The sequence below is a fragment of the Ambystoma mexicanum genome, chromosome 5q (assembly GCF_040938575.1).
Source record: "Ambystoma mexicanum isolate Mex_15411 chromosome 5q, UKY_AmexF1_1, whole genome shotgun sequence".
NCBI classification, from domain to species: domain Eukaryota; kingdom Metazoa; phylum Chordata; class Amphibia; order Caudata; family Ambystomatidae; genus Ambystoma; species Ambystoma mexicanum.
In genome coordinates, this window is record NC_090933.1 from 1,323,543,563 (window position 1) to 1,323,563,628 (window position 20,066).

Consider the following 20,066-nt stretch of genomic DNA (forward strand, 5'->3'; position numbering starts at 1 on the left):
TGTGGAACAAAAACTCAATTGATTGTCTATCCAGTTAATCTGAGGGTTATGCCTTCTGAGCCATGTAATTCCTAGTATAATAGGAAAATGAGCGGCTCGTATAATGTCAAATTTGAGAACTTCTGAGTGTTGGAAGATGGTAACTGGCAAATCCTCAGTGGTATGTGTTATGGGTCCCGTAAAGAGGGGAGAACCATCCACTCCTTCCACCTTTTGATCTTCTTTGCGGGCTACCCTTCAGAGGCCCACCATAGAGTCTCAACAAAATTCCCTGCAGCACCACAATCCAAGAGGGCTAGGGATTCCACTGACTTGTTGTTGATGTCGATGAGTCAGGAATCACCATTAGCCTGGAATCTTCAAACGAAACGTTGGGACTGAGGGATTTTGCAGGATGCCCCTCGGACCCTAGTCCCTACTGGCGCCAAGGAAGATTGTTTCCCTGTCGTTTGATTGGAACTTTAGAGCAGTCTTTGAGGAGGTGTTGGTCAGAACCGCAATAGGCACAAAGTCCCTTCTCCTTTCTTCGTTTTCAGTCCGCTGTTGAAAGAGGGCCTCTAGTAGCCTCAATCTGCATGGGTTCTTCATGAGAGTGGGAGGACGAGTGTGAAGGTGATGAGGAAGCCATGGGGTCAGAGAGATGTACTGCAGCCCGGTGTCTACGGCATTCCGAGTGCCGTTTCTGGAGACGATACTCAATCTGCAATACGGATGACAGCAAGTCTGAAAAGGTCGGCGGTCGAGAAGATCTAGCGAGCTCGTCCTTTACCTCTTCTTTTAAGCCTCTTCAAAAGATGGCATATTGAGCTTGTTCCAGCCATCCAGCCCCAGCTGCCAAGGTTTTGAAGGTAGAGATATATGATAAGACGTCGGAAGACTCCTGTGGAACATCCAATAAGTCTTCACAAACCGTGAACGTCAATTCTGGTGTTTTGAAGTTCTGTTTGAGTAACGTCTGGAACCCGGCAAAGTCCTGCAAAATCAGATTCGCACTTGTTACCAACAGGGTGGCCCATTCCAGCGCATTACCAGTCATGTTGGAAATCAAGAAACCGACCCGTGACTGGTCCGTAGCAAAGGAACGATGCCTGAAGGTAAAGTATACTATTCAAGCATCCAAAAACTCCTTTACCTTCTTGGGGGATCCATCAAACTTCCCCGAGGGAAGCGACATAGAAGGCAATTCTACAGGTGGAGGTTCACATGCCGTAACTAATTGCTTAAGTACAGCATTCTCTGCTTTCATTGTCTGTAATTCTTAATAGAGCACCACCGTATAAGAGGCCGTGGGAATGAGCTGTCTCTATCTAACCTTGATAATCATTGAATAGAGCACCACCCTATAAGAGGCCGGGGGAAGGAGTGGTCTCTATCTAACCTTGATAATCAGTTAATAGAGCACCACCCTATAAGAAGCTGGGGAAATGAGCAGTCTCGAACTAACCTTCATAATCAGTGAATAGAGTGCCACCCTATAAGAGGCCGGTGGAATGAGCGGTTTCCATCTAACCTTCATAATCAGTTAATAGAGCACCACCCTATAGGAGGCCAGGGGACATATGACTGGGGGTTGGATTATACAATAGAAACCCCTTTAAATGGAATGAACAGACTCTATTTAACCTTGATAATCAGTTAATAGAGCACCACCCTATAAGAGGCCAGGGAAATGAGCCGTCTCTAACCGTGATAATCAGTTAATAGAGCACCACCCTATAAGAGGCTGGGGGAATGACCAGTCTCTATCTAACCTTGATAATCAGTGAATAGAGTGCCACCCTATAAGAGGCCGGTGGAATGAGCGGTTTCCATCTAACCTTCATAATTAGTTAATAGAGCACCACCTTATAGGAGGCCGGGGGAATGACCAGTCTCTATCTAACCTTGATATTCAGTTAATAGAGCACCACCCTATAAGAGGCCAGGGGAATGAGCGGTCTCCATCTAACCTTGATAATCAGTTAATAAAGCACCACCCTATAAGAGGCCCGGGGACATATGACTGGGGGTTAGATTATACAATAGAAACCGCTTTAAATGGAATGAGTGGTCTCTATCTAACCTTGATAATCATTGAATAGAACACCACCCTATAAGAGGCGGGAGGAATGAGCGGGTTCCATCTAACCTTCATAATCAGTTAATAGAGCACCACCGTATAAGAGGCCCGGGATATATGACTGGGTTGGATTATACAATAGAAACCGCTTTAGATGGAATGGGTGGTCTCCATCTAACCTTGATAATCAATTAATAGAGTACCACCCTATAAGAGGTCAGGGGAATGAGTAGTCTCCATCTAACCTTGATAATCAGTTAATAGAGCACCACCTTATAAGAGGCCGGGGAAATAAGCGGTATCTATCTAACCTTGATAATAAGTTGAGTGCCACCCTATAAGAGGCCGGAGGAATGAGCGGTTTCCATCTAACCTTCATAATCAGTTAATAGAGCACCACCGTATAAGAGGCCCTGGGACATATGATGGGGTTGGATTATACAATAGAAACCGCTTTAAATGGAATGGATGGTCTCCATCTAACCGTGATAATCAGTTAATAGAGCACCACCCTATAAGAGGCTCTGGGACATATGACTGGGGTTGGATTATACAATAGAAACCGCTTTAAATTGAATGGGTGGTCTCTATATAACCTTGATGATCAGTTAATAGAGCACCACCCTATACATAAGAGGCCGGGGGACATATGACTGGGGGTTGGATTATACAACAGACCTCCATTTATTTGTGGTGAAGAGTGTATCCCCCAAAGGAGTGGCTTTTGCACACAAACACGTTTTTGACCCAGAGATACAGACCAGAAAATGGGCTCTAGGAGCAGAAATCAGATTGTTATGTATTTCAGACGGGGTCACGAGATGTGCAAAGGTAAAGCTCCTAAAATAGAACATAGGCATTGGCTGAGAGACCATAGGAGTGATTTGGCTCAGAGAGACGCAGAACAAATGTTAGCTGCACTAACCACTAAAAATAGTGTAGAGATCTGGTCTATTTAAAAAAATCTATAATAGCTACCAACAAATGGCACGGCAGGTTAATCCCATTTCCGAGGAGGAATGGGTGATTTACTTTTCTGAGTTATTCTCTTTATAACGGTGTGAAAGGATATTGGGCCTCATTACGACCCTGGCGGTCCGGAAATAACGGTGACCCGCCGCCACCGTTGTTTCCGGACCGCCTGATCCCGACCCCTGCAGGCGGGAGGTGATGTTCCCGCCAGGTCTGACCTGGCGGGTTTAACACCTCCCGCATGCAGGCGGACGAGGAAACACCGGCAGCATTACAAGATGCTGCCGGTGTTTCCATGATCCCGATTCCCATTGAGTCCCATAGGACTCAATGGGAATGGGGATTTACACCATTCCGCCTCCGTGATTCCCGGAAAACCGGGGCTGTAATGCCCCGGTAATTCCGGGAATCACGGAGGCGGAATGGTAATACGAGTCCGGCGGTAACCAGGCGGTTTTACCGCCGCGGTTACCGCCGGACTCGTAATGAGGCCCATTGACTTTCAATTTGGATGACATCATGAGGTTTATTGCTAAGTCGAGTAACTCTTGGGCCCGGATGGGCTTTCAGATTGGATGTTTAAGTCTTATCTGGTTGCCTGGGTCAAGATCCTGGAGACTTTGTTTGATCGGGTCTTGGACACTAGATGTATCCCAAGATGCGGGAAGAAATCGGTGGTCATGCCGATTTTTAAGAAAGGCTATCGGGTAGTCCCCAGTATTTCCGCCCCATAGCCCTTCTGGATGCTCCGGGAAAGATATTCTTGTATTGAGGAATTTGTTGGGATGGGTTAAGGGACCCAAATGTCTTGATTACTTCCAATCAGGCTTTGTAGCAGGACTAGACACCTCGGTGTACTTGATGGCTCTGAGCCTGGTAAAATAAAAGTCATGTTAACGGGTCAGCCAGTATATATGGCGTTCATTGATTGTAAACTAGCCTTTGAAAGAGAAAGATAGTGCCCCCCTCGCCCCTATTGTCCCTTTTTATGCGCAGTTTGTTCCTTTTCCTGCGTATACTTTGGTGATTCTCTCAGCGCTCATCACATGGATGTGTGGTCATTGAGCATGCGCAGATCCTTGATCATGCGCAGAATGTTCCTTTTCCTGCGTATACTTTGGGAATTCTCTCTCAGCGCTCATCACGTGCCATTACTGGTCTTTGAGCATGCGCAGCGTGTTCCTTTTCCTGCGTGTACTTGGTGATTCTCTCTCAGCGCTCTGCACGTGCTATTGCTCTCTCGGCGCGCGGCATGTTTACACCTCTGAGTAAGATTTGGGTCTTTCAGCATCCGGTGTTCCAAGATTTGCGCATGCCCGTCTCATCATGATTTTAGTGCACATGAGGTGTGTTTCTCAGCAGGACGCATATTCTCAGGAGTTAACTATGTAATACGCATGCGCAGCTTTGTCTCGGCATTACACGTGCTCTGAGGAGCATTCTCAGCAGTGCGCAAGATCTTCGGAACAGTATCTGAGCACTGCGCATGCTCAGAGGAGCATTCTCAGCACTGCGCATGTCTGTTCTTCGGTTTTGCTGATGCAGTTCTTTATTTCGGCCAATCTACACTCACTCTTCGAGGACCGAGCCTTTTGTGAAATACATCCAGCGATCAAAGTGGGCGGAAACTAAAGGGTACGACGTTCCCTTTTTTTTTTTTTTTTTTTTTTTTTTTAAAGAATACTTTCTTTTCAAATTCATCTCTACTGGAGACTCGAACGTAGGGCTCCCCGAGATCAAGCCAGTATATAATTGCACTGCTCTATCTCTCAAGTGTGTGAAAGGGATCATTTATTTCAATATCCTGGGATGTAAAACCCATTCCCAACAGCCAAGAAGCCCAGTGTGACAGTGATCTGGACCTGCCTATTGTGGGATTTTGTTTGCAGGCAATGGGCGAGGGGGGTGCATGTGGCTAGGCATGTTTTTAAAGAGGTGTGAACAGTGAAGGGGAGGCTGCATGAAGGTGCAGGCGGCATGGGACAATGACACACTAATGGTGGTCATTGAAATCCATTTCCTTCCATTTTCTTCAGTTTTACTAGAACTGTTGTAAAGCACAATGTTGCAGGGTGGAGTGGAGGAAAGGAAGGACCCATGAGTATGGGGGAGTGGGCAGACATGGGGGCAGGGTGAGGGAACATAGTTCCACACACTTTTAAAAAACATTTTGACCACTGAATCCTTCACAATCCGTAACCTGCGACTATTCATTCCTCTTGGTGAGAAAGCGATCATCTTTTTTGGCCTCGTGCTAAGTTGTCTCTGCTTGTTCTTCATAAACCTCCAGTTAATCCTGTCTTCTGTGTATGTGATGGAGGATGCATTACTGGTGGGGAGAGGAGATGTCTTGTGTTTGTACTATTTAATTAATAACATAAGAATGTCTTCCATTTCTAGATCTACACACACTAATGTGTCATCCTGCTCTGCACAACGTAAGAAGCACAGGCACCAAAAGGTAAATAACTGTTGTATTTTGTTTCTCTGCACAGCTTGCTCTATGCTTCTGATATAGCCGACTCCTCCCATGTGATCCTCCCCCTAATACCACCCCCAGGGTGAGGAACAGGTAGCGACTACCGTCCCTTGGTCACATGGGAGGAGATTGACACCAGGGAATCAGTGATGACTCCACAGGATTCATCACACCTGTCACACCGCCCTGATCTTTAATTCAGGCTAGATCATCCAGGACGGAAACCAGTACAGGCTCAGTGCCCATAAGTGAGCAGAAACCCAATTGTGCAGGATCCAGAACTTGCTGGTCTATCAGAAAAGACCTACGCTGGGTAGTGACTACTGACTCCAACAATTTCATAAAGAAAGGGAGTAAAGAAATGGGACTATAGTTTGCTACCACTGTAGCATCCAAAGATGGTTTCTTCAATAGTGGGATACCCAACGCATGTTTCAGAGTGGCAGGAAAGAAACCATGAGCAAGAGACGAATTGAGGTCTCCAGCGAGAAACTCGCCTATCTCCTTGGCTATAGAGTTAAAGATGGAAAGAGGATTCTCATTTAGAGATGAGGCCGATTTTAGACAAACCCAGCGTTTACTGTTGTGGAGAGGCTAATAAGTTGGAAAGACTGGAACCTCTGTAAAGGTACCACAGTCTCGGAAGGAGGTACAGAAGGTTGCAGCACAGATGTAGAGGACACTTGGTTTCTGATGTTATCCCTAATAACCTTGATTTTATTTGTGGGTGGGGGGAGACCCGATTGTTGCCACGTTTCTGGGAATCTAGCGCTACTGATGCCAGTTTCTGAGCAGAAAGATCTTTCACTGGGCCTCATTACACGGTAGGCAGAGGAATTAAGGTGCTTTTAGCACCTTGGTCCATGCCGGTAAAATACCGGCATCGCCTTGGTGGAAAGGGGAATTACCGCCCTATTCCAAGGTTGGCGGGGTGGTAATTCCCCCTTCCCCCATTGCCCTTCCCCATTCCCATTTTTGCCCCATAGGGCTCTATGGGAATGGGGAAGGCGCTAATTACGGTGCCGCAAATTGCGGTACCGTAATTAGCACCCTGGTCCTTTTGCGGGTTGGTTTTTAATGCCTGCTAAACAGCAGGCGTTACAGTACCTACCAGCAAAGGGACCTCGTAGTAAGGCGGTAAGGGTTTACCGGTACCGGTGCCCTTACCGGTACCGGTAAACCCTTACCGCCGTCCGTGTAATGAGGCCCACTGCCTGGAAAAGTTGTTTTGGAGCATTGACAGGTGATTGAAAAATGCTACCAAAGTAAGATTTGTGTAGCCTTTATTCCAAGATGAGAACCAGAGAATTCAGGGACATGCAGCTTTCTATACCAAAGTTTTTTTTTTGTTGCAAATTTCTTTTATTAACTTTTGACAGGGTCAAGCATTGAAGCACTTCAACAACATGAGGGGTGGACTCTCTTAACGTACTGTAATCAATTGGACACTTTACGGCCTTGTTACCCCCTCTGCGCCCACCCCTTTGCAACCAGAGTTTTTCGTTCTCTTTGTAATTTTATGATTGGAACAGTGTAAATCCTGGACCAAGTGGACTATTTACGAGAGAGCTCTGTACCTTTCGAGCCCGTGTCTTTCCTCTCATGTTCAGCGTTTTGTCAGGCCGGGCCTGTCCTTTCACTGAAACCTATTGTGGAATTGCAGCCATTCCGATTCCACTGTGGAGTTACTCCCGTGGAGTGCTGCCGTTATCTTTTCCACAAGGTAAATGTCCTTTGCTGTGGACGACCACTCTTGCATCGTGGAAGGGACCTCCTTTTCCAGAATCTGGCACGACATGCGCAAGCCGCCAGTAGCAAAAAATGCACTAAGGGCGTGGGTGTTCCCCATCTCTCCTCCCCATGTTTTAAGCCAAAGAGAACCAGCATCAGGTCTAACCCGAGTACTATTCCGCCCGCGTCCCTGATCCATCCCAGGACCTCTGTCCAGAACACCTGCACCCTGGGGCAGTCCCACCACATGTGCCAGTAGTTGGCCCTAGATCCGCATCCATGCCATCAGTAGGGATCAACCGCTGGAAACATTCTGGAGAGGTGTACAGGGTCATATTGCCAACGATGAAGCAGCTTTATGGCATGCAACTTGTACTGACAGGAGATGGATGTTTTAAAAGCCTGCCTAGACATCTCCCTCCACGTGTTGTCTCCCAGCTCTATGCGTAAGTCTTTCCCCCCAGTGTGTTCAGAGCCCTTGTATAGCCCCTCCCCTGGGCTCCAGTAGGGCTCCATAGAGGCGGGAGATAAGTCCCCTCATATCCGGAGGTTCATCTAGAACCCTCTCAACCGGAAGGAGGTCTCTCTGGGGGCATTCACTTTTACATTTCTCAGACATGAGCATTCCCTTCAGTCTAAGGTATAACAGTACTGATTGTGTGCCAGGCCCAGTGCCTCCTCCAACTCCTAAATGCTTTTGAAATCCCCTTTTTTTACTAGTTGACCCACTCTGGCTAATCCCCCTTCGAACCAGGCTTGGTAATGCTCGACCTCCGGAATAGCGTCCCTGACTGGTGGTGCCCAGTTGTGGCTCATCCGGGAGGGCCAAGCGGTGATCTTCTCCCCCCCCTAGCTCCTTTGGCCAGTACCTCAAAGTGGACCCCCAGTATTGGATGATCTCTGATCCACCTCGGGAGTTATTTCTAGGAACCCAGAGCCATTCTCCCACTGTTACAGGGAGTAGGTGTTGATTTTCCAGGAACACCCACTGTTTGTCCGCGTCTTCCCTCAAGTGTGGCACCAGCGCTCTAAGTTGTGCCTCTCTATAGTACATTGTCAGGTCTGGGAGACCTACCCCTCTCTCATCTTTGGGCAGAATAATACTCTCATATACCACCCTGGGGTTCTGGCCAAAGGAACGGCAGGATACGCCGTTTGGCCTCTTTCAGGTATACCTTTGGTGGTCGTATCGGAAGCATTTGGAAGAGGTAAACTGCCCTCAGAAGTAGGTTCATCTTTATGGCATCCAAGACAGCTGTCCCTTACCCCATGCCTCCATTTCATTGAAAAGTTTGTCAAATGGAGGCGGGGGTAGTTAGCTAGGCCCAGATCTTGCCTAGGCCGGACGATGTTAACTCCAAGGTACATCACTGCCTCCAACCAAATCCGAAGCCCCAGGGGTCTCAGTTCTCCCACCTGTTTGTCCCCATCTGGCGCAAACGGGAATACCACTGATTTCCTATATTTACCTTAAATCCCGAATGCCTCCCAAAGTTCTCTATCACTTCCATGGAAGCAGGGATGGACTGAACAGGATTCCTCAAGTGTAGCATGATGTCGTCAGCATACAACCCGAGTTTGAACTCTCGATCACCAACCCTGATACCTTCTACTTGCGGGGTCCTTCTCAGATCCTCTGCTAGCACTTCCATCGTTAAAGCAAAGTTCAGGTGTGACAGAGGGGACCCCTGTCTGGTTCCCCTTTGAAGAGAGAAGGTCTGTGACAACCTTCCGTTGACTGTAACTCTGGCCGTCAGGTTTTCATACAACACCCGAATAGCCTGCTGAATCCCTTTGCCAAAGCTACATTTCTGAAGAACCCCATACAGAAAGCCCACCGGATCCAAAGCCTTCTCTGTGTCTATGGCCGCCAGGACCGGGTTGCCCCCCTTTCCTGCAGAGGCCTCCATAAGATGCAGGGTCTTGCGCATGGTGTCGGCTCCCTGTCTACCTTCGATGAACCCCACCTGGTCCGAAGTGAATCATTCTCGGCATGAGGCCCTCCATTCGTTTGGACAAAATTCTGGTGAAGATCTTGGCATTGAGCAAGGAAATGGCACGATACGATTTACAGATCTCTGGGTTCTTATCTGCCTTCGGTATAACAGTAATCAATGCTTTCCCAAAAGTGGGAGGGGTGCCTGTGGCTATAATGTTGGAGAAGAGGTCTGCCAAGTGTCACGCCAGGGGCCCTGCAAAGGTCTTGTAAAAGCCTGCTGTATAACCATCCTCCTCCGGGGCTTTTCCCAGTTTCAACCCCGCTATGGCTTTCAGGACCTCTTCCGGTGTGATTGGCTTGCCTAACTCAAGGCTCTCTCCATCCCGGAGGCTTGGGAGGGGGACCTTGGCCAAGTACCGTTGTAGGGAGTCCTCATCCAGGGTCTCCTCTTTTCTGTATAAATATTCGTAGAATGCAGCTAATTTGCAGGCGATTCCCCCTGCCTCAGTGCGCTTGGGCCCTTCGTCCCCCTGGACCGCCTTCACCCACCTCTCTGCCCTCTGGCCCTGGAGGTTCGCCGCCAGTATTGTGTCTGCCTTGTCCCATTGTTCATAATATTTTTTTTTTCAGGAACTGCAGGCTCGACAACAACCTACCCATCTCTGTGTCTCTGAGTTCTTGGCATTTTCCCTTTGTCGCCCCAAGGTTTCAGCCAGTTTTGCGTCGTCCTTACCTTCCACCCTCTTTAGGTTGCAAATCTCCCCATAGAGGTTTCGGGCTAGTAGGGTCCTAATTCTCTTTTTGGCGGCACCCTCCCTAATAAGGAGACCCCGCCATGTTGCCTTTGCCGCGTCCCAGACCATACCCTTCTCGACCTCCCCTGTGTCATTGAGACAGAAGTAGTCCCCAATTGCCTCCTTCATTTCCTCGGCGAAGACTGTGTCCCTGAGCAGGAGGTCATTGCATCTCCAAATAGATTCCCGTGGTCTCAGGCCTGACAGGACCACGTCGAGTCTCACCATGTCATGGTCTGACCAGCTGATCGGGAGATGCTCGCTTTTACTAGCTGTTAGGTAAGATTTCCACAGAGCTGGTAAATCTTCCTTTGCTGGTTCAGCTCCAGAACTTTTTGCTTTTCTAGTGGGGATATTTTTCATTAATACCTGAGTGAGTGGGAACCTTTTTCCACATTCACCTGTCGTTAACTCTTTTTATGGGTGTCATTTTTAAGACTCTCCATAGTGTCTTTTTAAAGTTATCATGTCTAACAACTTATTGGCAATAAGTGCCTGTTGTTGCTGGGTTGCCCTAGGGGCTCCCCATTTAACTTTCTTGTGCTAACCTTGTGCTAACCTTGAGTGAACTACAGTTCCCAAGGGTAGAAAGGATCTTTGGATCCCTTTTACATTTTATTCTGTGAAACCAGCACCCCCCAATTTATGTGGAGTGCTGGGGAGATACATTGGCCCTCATTACAACTCAGGCGTTAAGGGTTAACGCCACCGTTAACCCTTAACGCCTGATTCTGATTTTAACGCCTGCTTTTAGCAGCCGTTAAAATCCATGGTGCTAATCCGCCATGATGCTAATTACGCCACCGTAATTTACGGTGGCGTAATTAGCGCCTTCCCCACTCCCATTATGCCCTATGGGGCAAAAATGGGAATGGGGAAGGGAAAATGGGAAATGGGGATTTACCACCCCACTCACCTTGGAATGGGGCGGTAAATCCGCCGTCCACCATGGTGTAAACATAGTTTACACCATGGTGGTAAAGTTGGTGTACTTAGCACCAAGGTTGTAATGACCTCCAATGTATCCCCTTTCACATTAGAACTGTAACAATTCTGCTACAGTGACAAGCTTACCTTTAATGGCTGGTGGCAGTGATACCTTTTACTAATTTGGTGCACCTTTACCGCGGGCTGTGATCACAGCTGCAGTAAAGGCACCTAAGGGTGCTAATTTTCCAAAAATGGCCCCTGTCTTCTTTTTCTGCCATTTTAGTGTTTCTTGTCGTTTCTTGTTCCTTCCCCTGACATCCAGGGTGGGACATTCCTTTGTTTGAGTTTTGTCTTTGGCGGGAGTTCCCTGGCCACCCCGCCCAGGCTCCAGTCAGTCTGTAAGCACAGGAAGTGAGGGAGGAGTCCAAAACTTCCCCCTCCTTTGTCTTAGGCCTTCCTTCAACTGGGCCAAATCCCAGTGGGGGGTTGGCTGTCCTGATTGGACAGCCAGACGGCCCTTTCTTGTAAAATTTTATTTATTTATTTATTTATTGCATTTATTACTCGCCCAAACCCTTGGGTACCACGGCGATGTTACAGACAGCTTGGTTAGACTTTTTTTGGAAATTGCCAATCGGGCGCAGTGCATGTGAATACAAAATAATAATACACGAAGACATTAAATGCAGGGCTTCAGTACAGTGATATTTCTGAAGCATGGAAGGGGATTTTAGTCTTGGTTAAATAGCCACGTTTTCAGGGATTTCTTGAAGCCTGAGAACGTTTGCTCGTTTTTGATGGGGAGGGGAAGAATGTTCCAATATGTGGGTGCGAGGTATTGGAAACTACTGCCTCCTGCCTTGGTTGTCTTGTAGCGGGGGGGATAGCTAGGAGTAGTTGACTGTTAGATCTGAGGGGCCTCTTTGATACTTTTTTGGTGATGGTGTGGTTGAGGTAGATGGGGACACATGAGTGGATGCATTTAAATGTGAAGCACAGGGCTTTGAATGTGACCCTGGCTTTGGTGGGGAGCCAGTGATGGTTTCTTCTAATATTTGAAATGTGATCTGACTTTCTTATTCCAAGGGCCGCCCGAAGGGCTTTATTTTGAATAAGCTGTAGTTTGTTTAAATTGGCTTTTGAGGTACCCAGGTAGAGTACGTTGCAGTAGTCGAGCCTGGATAAGATTAAAGCTCTTGCCAGCGTGATACAGTTGGTGGGTGTCAAGAATTGGCGACTGAGAGCAATAAGTTTTGCGGTGTAGGAGGTAGAGGAGGAGAGGGCGTTAATGTGCTTGGTCATGGTGAGGTTGGCATCTAAGTAGACACCTAGTGTTTTTACTTGTTTGAGTACTGATATGTTTGTGCCATCAATGATAATGGATGAGTAATCAGCATGTAATGCTTCTATTTTGGATTGGGAGCCCACAATGAGAAGCTCAGTCTTCTCATCATTGAGACAGAGGCTATTTAGTGCCATCCAATTTTGGATAATGGCATATATTTTGTTGATAGTGTCAGTGTCTTGGGTGTAGTCTCCCGATAAAGGGATGAGGATCTGGGTGTCATCTGCAAAGTTGGTGTAGATGATACCCATGTCGTCTAGCGCTGAGAAGAGGAGTTTAGTGTATGCATTGTATAATGTTGGTGAGAGACAGGAGCCTTGGGGGACACCAATGGGAACTATGATGGGGTTGGAGGCTTCTTTACCTATGGAGACCTGGAGGTGCGGTCCGCAAGAAAGGATTTGATCCAGGTAGTAGCTTCGGTGGAGAAGTTGAAGTCTTTCGCTAGTGTGGCGCACAGTTCATTATGGTCTACTAAATCAAACGCTGCGGAGAGGTCGAGTAGGAGGAGGATGCAGAGTTTTCCTGAATCTCTGATGGTATCCATCTGGATTTTTAAGTCAAGGAGCGCCGTTTCTGTGCTATGGTTGGGGCGGAAGCCTGATTGCCTCATGCCAAGGAGGTTGTTTTGTTTGAGGTGAGTTTGGACTTGGTTGTATGCTAATTTATCCAATATTTTGAGGAGAAATGGGACAGTTGTTATTGGCCTGTAATTAGTGGGCACAGTAGGGTCTAGGGTAGGTTTTTTCAAGAGAGGGGTGACCCAGGCTTCTTTGATGCTAGCTGGTACTAGGTTAGTATTGAAGGAAGCGTTCACGAAGTTGGTGATAATGGGGGTGAGGGTGTGGGCGCAGGATTTGACTACTGATGCGGGGACAGAATCGCCTTTGCAGTTGGAGGCTTTAAGTTTGGCGATGGTGTCAAACACTACATTTTGGGATACTGGTGTGAAGTGGAATGGGGAGCTGGTGAATTCCTGATGTGGTCGATTTAGATTAAGGAGGGCAGGTTTGTTGGCTAGTGATTGTTTTTTGGATGTGATTTTTATTTGGAGTAGTTCAATTTTGGCTGATAGTGCGTCTTGAATAGTGGTGCACCATTCCTTGCTGGGGATGGTTGGGTTTATGGCTGGGGTGGGGTTTTCCAATTCTTTTAGAATGGCAAATAATTCCTTGGTATCTGAGGTAGCATTGCTGATCCTGTTATTATACACATTAGATTTGTAGGTAATAGTAGCTGTTTTATAGGTTTTGTTTATTACTTGGTAGGCTTTTTCTGCCTCTGCAGTAGGATGCTTTCTGTAGGCATGTTCACACGCGCGTTTGGTTCTTCTGAGGGCGATAAGATCATCATTGAACCAGGAGCTAGATCGCTTGTCTGAGCGTTTTGCCTTGGTTTTGAGCGGTGCTATAGCATTAATGGTTGCAGTGAGGCAGTTGTGATATATGTCTGCTAGGAGACAGGGGTTGTCACTAGTGATCGAGGTAGAATCTAGGATTTTTGAAAGAGGAGGCGTCAGGTTTTCTGGCGTGAGTTTGCGGGCGTTTCTAGTTTCATAGGTAATCATGGTTTTAGGTTTCTTTTGTATGGGTTCGGAGGGATTGATTGTAAATACAATGTTATGGTGATCGGTCCAAGTAAGAGGGGAGATGGCCTCAATGGTTATGGGAGTATTAAGGGAGAGGATCCAGTCAAGAAAATGCGGGGAGAGAATGCAGAGGTTGTGTTGCAGTTCCTGATAAATACTGGAAACCTGGAAGCTGAAGGGATGTCGACCACTGGAACAGAAAACCGAAGAGGATGACGAAGGAAAAGCGGCGGGAATGATTTCCAGCGACCGGAGAGGCTGCTGTGTAACCAGAGCCTGCTGCAGCCCTTCCTTCCGATTGACCTTGGGTCTACGAAAACGATGACTTGAACCCAGAGCCTGGTGAGACCCACTAGACTCACGACGACCTGTATTTTGAGCCCTCCCACGGGTTGCTGCGACCTTGCGTTCTTGCAATACCCCAATACCCTGGGACCTCCAGCCACTGTGCGGTGCATGGTCTTCCGAATTCCGAATCTCATTGAAACTTCATAGGCATCCTGGTGTATCTCCAGAGACCTGAATCGATTCCAAAAAGTCCCCTCAGAAGAGTGTTGGACCTTTTAAAACGACGAGAATTCAACCGTGATTTTCTGTCTTTTCTGTGCTCCTTGAAAAGGCGCCAAAACAACATTCAGCCGTGAGAGAAATCTTGCCTAGAGCCTTCTTCATCGATCCCTGCTGCAAAGTCCCTTCTGAGGTTTCGTGTTCAGTCTCCAGGACAAGGAATCCACTGACCGGGTATTTGGCTGCAGTCCCTGAAATTCTCCTGCTGCAATCTCTTCTTCATTACTGAGGTACTGTGTTGGCTTGGGTATATACTTACCTTAAGCCTGTTTGGATTTCTGTGTAGTCCTGGGGTGTTTTCTGTGATTGGGAGGTCCCTCGTCCAGTACACCCAGTCCCACTGCTAGAATCCTGCTGGGGTGCCTTCTGTGAAGCCCCTGGACCCTCTTCTAATCCTGGAAGTAAAGTACTCACTTGTTTGCCAGTTTTCCTAAGGAAACTCTGACTTTTGCTACTAAAGAACTTATTCTAACACTGCCTGTTGGTCACTAGTCCTAGTGACCCCCCTTCTGCCACTGAGAACACTCATGCTCTAAGGGAAAGACTTTGAAGGGATTGGGACTTCTGCCTAGAAAAGAAATCAAGTGTTTTACTTACTTGTTATTATCTTTATTGTGTTTGGTTTGTATAAACCTTTACAAAAATGTTGTACAAAGTACAATTGAATGATTACAGAAAGTACAAAACATTTCTTATCCAAAACAACTACAAACATACATACTTAAACATTTACATATTAATACACTTAAATCCAATTACAAGATAAAACAAGAATTATTATTACCGAATAAGAATGTAATCAGAATTTCCTTAAGAATATTAACAGACCAAATCTACATATAACAATTTTCAAATATCCTACCAAATACATAAAACATTTAGACAAAAACAGGAGCAATATCATACTAAATCACAAATAATTCTCAAAAATTCATTAATTCGTATTTTTAAAACCATGGAGTTCCCATGCAGCATTTCATACCATAGGTTAAGTCTATTCACATTTGAAGTATCCTGTACAAACATTGCAAAATATTCAATTCTTTGTTTCAAAAGTGCTGTGCATATCAACAGTAAGTGCATTAGCGATTCAATGACCCCATTTTGATTACTTTGTCTACAATATTTGATTACAGCATTACTATTCCTTATATTCTGAATTTTGTGAGTGTTTAGGACATTAAAATGGAATCTCATGGTCAAATTTCTATATGCTCTTGATGGATATTTTTCTAGATAATTCTCGGGGGCATGTTTCCATTTCCAAAATGAAACTGCTTGTGAGTACAACCGAGAGTTTAAAATCACCACATTATTATCCAATCAATCCGAGGCTTTTAACCGTTCTTTCACTTTATCCGGATTCCTTATGAGAATCTCTATAGATAGACCCAAATCACTAAGTATTTTATCACAATCACTTTTTAGCTCACACATAAAAACCCCTTCCAAATCTGTTCCTAGAAAGTAATACAGCGTATTTGCTTCTGAGACAAGACATTTGCGTAATAATGACAGCTTTTTCCAATGTATAATACTCTTTAAAGAGGGCAAGCCCAGCTCGCAACGTAAAAGTTCCATTGGTAAACATTTCGGTATGTATCTTAAGACCTTACGCCACACTTGTGCTTCAATTGTTTTCAAATAAGGTACCAAAGCCTCTGAACAAAGCTCAAGTCCATATGTTAAGCGTGGGATTGCCTTTGAACAATAAAACTCTAAAGAGTTGGTTAGTTGGTAAATGTAATTCTAAGAGTGAACAGTTACAAAAGTTCTTACTGATCTTGAATGTGTGATGCACTATTCTTAAAACGATGGTTAACATCTTTTCTTCCTTAGCCACTGTATTGCCAGTCTAAAAGAAAGTAGATGCAAAGGTATTTTACTCTCCTGTGATTAGGTTGTGCCTCTTTACAAAAGTAAAGTGTTGGTTCCACCAGATTATTCCTGTAGGGTAATTGTATGAGTGTCCTCCAACTGTTGGTATCACCAGGTTAGTCCTGCTAGGATAACTGTATGAGTGTCCCCCAACTGGGTCTTGCTTCCCCTGACTTGCTGCTAGCCTGTCCTTAATAAGTCTACATTAGGTTGTTGCCTACCTAGAATAACTATTCAGTAAAGTGTGACATTGGGTTTTACTTTCCCCTTCATTGTGTTAGCTGTGTGCCATCCAAAACAAGTTAACAGAGTTATTGCTTACCTCAATCTGGGGTTCCCTGATTTCCAAAGCATCTGTAATTGTATATTACATCCTTAGGTTTTACTCACCTGGTATAACTGTGTGTTATGGCAAAAGTAGTTATAGGTTTTTACTGCACCTAGAATAAGTGTTTCACTATTCACCAAAAGTATATTGTCCAGTTGACTGTTTATGTAATTTGTTCCAAGAGTCACTGTACAACTGGAAGGGCCTACTGTCCTTGTATTACCAAAAGTAATCTAAAAGTAACCATTGGTCGTTTACTCCCAAAGAATAGGCTTGACCTATACTAAATGTGTATAACAAGGTTTTGACTTCCCTAGAACTACTGTTAGGTGTTCCAAATAAGGTTTATACTTGGGCATGTGTGCGTTCAAGTATAGTGTGTGTTGTATATTGTGATTTCATATAATGTGTCAGTACTTACTTAACTCCTAGATTTATCTGGGCCTACCTGTATTTAAATAAATCCTTTATTTTTACAATACATAGTGTTTCAGTGTTTCTTTGGATCAGTTGTATTACATTGTTCACTTGTACTGTATCTACTGCCCTCTCTCCCTCCTAAAATAAGCCTGGCTGCTCTGCCTACGCTACCATGTACTCAGGTGGTACAGTTTTATACTAAGAGTGGAGTCTTGTACTGCCTCAGTTGAATGGTTTTGAAGAAGTGGGTAGCACTACAGAAAAACTGTCCTAACACTAGCCCTGTTGATTTGCTGGTGTTGCATCAACTAGTAATCTATCCTCATTCTAGACCTGTGGACTGCCGAGTAAAATGTATAACCCTTCACGGTCGGGTTGGCGTCTTGCCATACATCATCCAACCCCCGGTCCCACATGAAGTCTCCCAGTCCCTCTCGCGTGGTTCCAGATCTGCCCCCGGAGGTGATTTGCCCTCCTGTGGTCCATTTCCTTCTCTGCCCACATGTTGAAGTCTCCCCCCAGGATAAGAAGACCCTCTGTCCTACTCAATATCTCACCCATGGCTTCCCTCAGAACTTGCATTTGGCCTGTGTTTCGGCAGTAGACTGATACAATGGTTACTTTGGAGTGTTCGAGGAAGCCCGAGACCACTAGGGCTCTCTCGTCTACCCTTGTGTTGGGACATGTCAGGTAAACGGCTTGGTTGTTAGGCCATTGTCTGTCACGGTGTAGGAAAGTGTTTGTGTTGGAAAAGAGGTAGGGGATAGAATATCTGAGTATCCTATGGGGTAGGATGGGGAAAATGTGCTATAGGGAAGGTGGTTCCGTGTCTCACCCATTGGTGTCCCACTTGCACTCCCCAAGGACCCCTCTTCCAGGCGATCCTCCCACACCCGTCCACCCCCAGGAACTGGATCCAATAGCGATGACCATGTCTTGGTCACCTGGATGACAGATCCCCGGGGACTAGCGGGTGAGACACCTTCAGGATTCCCACAGAGCATAAATTAGTTTTCAAAAATTGACTAGCAGCCTTTGCTAATTAATGTTTCTCCAGAATGGGGTCTGGCATGGATTCACATGCTCATGAATATTCCCTGTCGTCAGGCTGAGAATCCTCGGTAACAGAAAAAAAATCTGTTTCATTTCTGAACTGTATTTCTCCTAACTAATCCCTGAGCTCTGGGTCATAATGCCCCTAGCCAATGACTGTGCTCTACATAATCCCCTCCTCTGGCAGCCATCTTCAGATTTTTACCGCTTGTTCAAGTGTAGGGAGTCCTCATGCTTAGCTCTTGAGCTTTTACTGCGTTTTTCACTTTTTGGAAGAGTTTTACTCTATTTTTCGGTCATTCGAGCCCTTGTGCTCCATCAATCAACCTTACGATTAACAGGCACCCGTTTTTTGGATTCTTCAGCACCTCTCAAGGGCGGATTTCATTGAGTTTCTTCGTGGATGCTTCCAGAAGATCTTCAAGGCCTACACCGCGTGGATCATAGCGACGAGGAGAAGGATTCCCCCTCTCTTTAAGCTTTGTACCGAATACGGTTTGCAGAATGTTTATATGGACAATACACATCCCCAGTGCCTCTACTGCCTGCACCCAGTGCACAAGGAGGAAGATTGTGCATTTTGCAGTGAGCTCGCGAAACGCACATTGAAGGATTGACGTAAACGGCTGGAGGAGTGGCTGCAGGCCAAGGCCTCTACCCTGGGTGGCACCCAGGGCATGTCTCTTCCGGCTCCGGGAAAGCTGAGCTGGCTTCCAAGTCCTTTGAGGGTGCCCCTCCCGTGGGAGTCCAACAAAATGCAAAGCACTGCAAGTCCACTACTGTCTGGAGCGCCGTTGCAGCTGGCTCCTCGGTGGCCAGGGCACGTTCGACATGTCCAGCTGATTCGGTTGCCAGTCATTACTCTGAATCTTCAACTAAGAGGAAGTCGGACCACCCGGGCAAGCTCAAGGTGGCCCCAGAGGCAACCAAAGAGAAGACCTAACAGGGTATGACGTCCGGCCTACCCTTGTTGGAAAAAAGGCCAAAGGAGGCCCAGTCCCGACCCGTCCCCCAAGGAGAAGGTCAAGAAGGACAAGGTGTCTGGGACGACCACGGAGGACAAGAGACCTGTCAGATCGTGAAGGCCCAGGTGCATCAGACGAAGGTGCCTCCTTCCATCGAGGTGGTGGTAGTATCCCTTTCGAAGGCCGTGGGGTTGGACCCACAAGGCACCCTTCCTAAGGCAAGAGTGTCCCTCCCTCCCAGGAAGGAGGCTGCATTCCAACCCACCCAGAAGACCCTGGAGAAGGGGATGCCGATCATCTCCCCGAGACAGTTCCCTCTGGACTCCACGAAAGGGGGGGGCACGGAAGTCCTCCAGGGCACGGATATCTCCTCAGAGGAGGAACTCGTCTACCTACAGACTGTCCAGGAAGGCTATGGCAACAAGGAAAATATCGGAGTCGCGTCCTACGACGAGGGTACAGATGAGGGCAACAATGACGAAAATACCATTGAGGAAGGCGACGAGGGCCTCGGACGACGAGGTCCTTGGCTCTGCTCCTGTGTCCCAGCTTCCAATATGCCCTGTGCATCAGCTGCCCCCTAGAGACCTCTCAGTGGAAATTCTCTCTACGCTGAATACGCTGATCTCTGAGATATCGAGGAGGATGCCGTTTTTATGCCGATGACAACCCCGCTCATTTTTCTCTCATGGTAAACGGCTTTCCTCGTGGCTATCACCGTGGCCAGGTAGTTTGAGGAGAGTCAGGCACGGCCTTGCAGGCAGCCTTTCTTGTCTTTCCACGCTTCAAAGGTGGTACTGAGTACCCACCCAACCTTTATGCCAAAGGTGCCATCGGAATTCCACCTCAACAAACCTTTGGTGTTACCTGTCTTCTTCCCAAACTCGTCGTCACCAGCGGAAAGACCTAGCATTCTCTGGACGTTGCTCATGCTTTGAAGTTCTATGTGGCACATACAAAGAGTTTTCAGAAGACTTCTCAGTTTTTCGTCAACTTTGGACCTGTAAATCAAGGAATG

At 46.6% G+C, this 20,066-nt stretch overlaps 1 protein-coding gene and 1 pseudogene across 1 annotated transcript in view; both read left to right on the forward strand.

Moving 5' to 3' along the window:
- LOC138498405 (zinc finger protein 850-like) overlaps positions 1-20,066 on the forward strand; it is a 203,198-nt pseudogene that overhangs the window by 135,193 nt on the left and 47,939 nt on the right.
- Positions 4,528-20,066, forward strand: part of LOC138498512 (zinc finger protein 615-like) — a 1,154,252-nt gene continuing 1,138,713 nt past the window's right edge. The window contains exons 1-2 of the mRNA XM_069622289.1: positions 4,528-4,666; positions 5,432-5,492. The gene's annotated coding sequence lies outside the window, so the exon portion shown is untranslated. The remainder of the gene's footprint in view (positions 4,667-5,431; positions 5,493-20,066) is intronic.